Here is a 1,995-nt window from a genome sequence, read left to right on the forward strand (position 1 = left end):
TGTCCTTATACATTTACTATCTGATTAGTGCACCTTTTAAAATATATCTTTTAAGCAATCTTATGCATTAGGTGAGACTTGCCCCTGGAAAGATATAAAGAAGCATGTATTTTTCAAAATAGCAATTCTTTTCATCCCTATAACTTGGTTCTGGTCACATACTGTAATCAACTGTGATTTCTGGGCACATCAGGAGGGGCTTGGAGGATTTATGGGGGTAAGAATTTCCATCACCAAAAGGAGGCTAGAACATCTAATTTTTTCTACAGTCATGACAAAGCACTGGAATAGTGATATTTGATTCTGCAGCAAAGACCTTCAGCCCTTTGTCAACCAACATTGCTATTTTTCTTTCTGATCAAAATATTCTAATAGCCTGGCAGGCTATTTTCAAGGATTATCACCTAGGTAGCTTGAAGAGAAGCAGGTTTGAGCAATCCTGGCATTGACTATAAACCAGGGCAGATCCAGTATTTTCTCTCTGATGGTTCCACCCGCTTATCACTCAGTCATTCAGGAAGCACAACTGCAGCAGGTGACAGATCCTCTGGGTAAAGTGAGGCAACTACAGGTGATTCTGAAAAATAAGAAGAAACCCACCACAGTCCTGATTTGGTTTAAAGCAATCATGTACTCCCATTAGACCCGTCTTCCCCAAACACCTTTTCCATGAGGAGGAAAGTCACTGATCATGTATGTGGCTTCCGTCACAGTGATGCATCAGGTTAGCAGCTGTGTGCTGAGTACCAGCGGAGACTCCGAAATGCATCTTCATCCTCTTCCACTTGTCTTCGCTCAGGTTCTGCCTTTGAGGCCAACTGTGATTTCAGGCCTAAGAATGAAAGGACTGTATTGCTCTCCTTGGATTAAAAAAAACTGTCATAATCTCCAGTGTTGGTCATCATTAAACATCTGAGGTGGCAGAGGGTTGCCTGAGCAGGTGTCTTCTCCAACGGAAGTTATTATATATCCGCTGCTTCTGCTTTACTGACATTGGGATGTCCACCTCATCAAACCTCTCTCTTGTGGTTTCTGGAAATCTCACCACATCCTGCTGTTTCTTTATTGCCACGAAGCCCGAGGAGGAGGGGATGAACACACGGATGACCATCCTCTCGCCGGGTAGGGACCGACCTTCTGCCCTCGCGGGCTCCGGGCTGGCGGGGACGTGAAGGCGGAACTCCGCGCTGAGCTGCAGAGCACTCGGGTCTGGGGAGATGGCAGGGATCTGGAGCCCTCCCACCCGCCCTGCCAAAGCCACCGTTTCTGAGGGTCAGCCTCATGAGGGGCATGAAGGATCCACTCCACAGTGGAAGAACCTGTAGTAAATGATACTACATGGACATCGTAAATAGGAAATCAGTATGGTTTTCTGTTTCTCCTCTGCAATAGAATTGCCTCTCACATTTTTCTGTATATGCCAACTACTCAGTCCTTTTAAGAATCTCTTCAATAAAGGATTGTAAATCCTTTTTAAAATCATTTTCTCTGCTTGCATATGTATTGTTTCCTACATTTTAAAACAATCCAATTATTCTTTTACTGCTTGTTTTATTTCCTACAATGATTTGGATTCCGATCCAAATTCCTTCCTGATTGTTGTTAATTTAAGTTGGTGTTATAAACCTAGACTTTTGGTTTCTGGGTTAGATTTTTTGTGGAAGAATATTTGGGTGGTTGGTGTATTTTCTGAGTCTTTCCATACCTGAGGTTGTATTTTAATTGACTTCACACATTAATGACAACTTTGCCAAATACTGAATTCTGGCACGATTACCCTTTAATTTGTAATGGGGTAGAGATACTCTTACATAGTATTGTAATTATGACAATTACAATTGCAATCATAGTATTGTAACTGTGATTGAGTGTCATTGAAAGAAATCTGTATGCAACTTGATTTCACTCCATTTTGAGCCATCTGACTCAATTATACCAAGTGTGATTTTGTTGATTAGGTTTTCTTTGAACATGAAACACATTGTGAATTTTCAG

The 1,995-nt window shown here is 41.7% G+C and overlaps 1 pseudogene; it reads right to left on the reverse strand.

The window, feature by feature from the left end:
• Window positions 1-725: 725 nt before the first annotated feature.
• Window positions 726-1,111, reverse strand: LOC136167509 (SH3 domain-binding glutamic acid-rich-like protein 2; annotated as a pseudogene).
• Window positions 1,112-1,995: the final 884 nt, after the last annotated feature.

The sequence above is a fragment of the Muntiacus reevesi genome, chromosome 4 (genome assembly GCF_963930625.1).
Source record: "Muntiacus reevesi chromosome 4, mMunRee1.1, whole genome shotgun sequence".
NCBI classification, from domain to species: domain Eukaryota; kingdom Metazoa; phylum Chordata; class Mammalia; order Artiodactyla; family Cervidae; genus Muntiacus; species Muntiacus reevesi.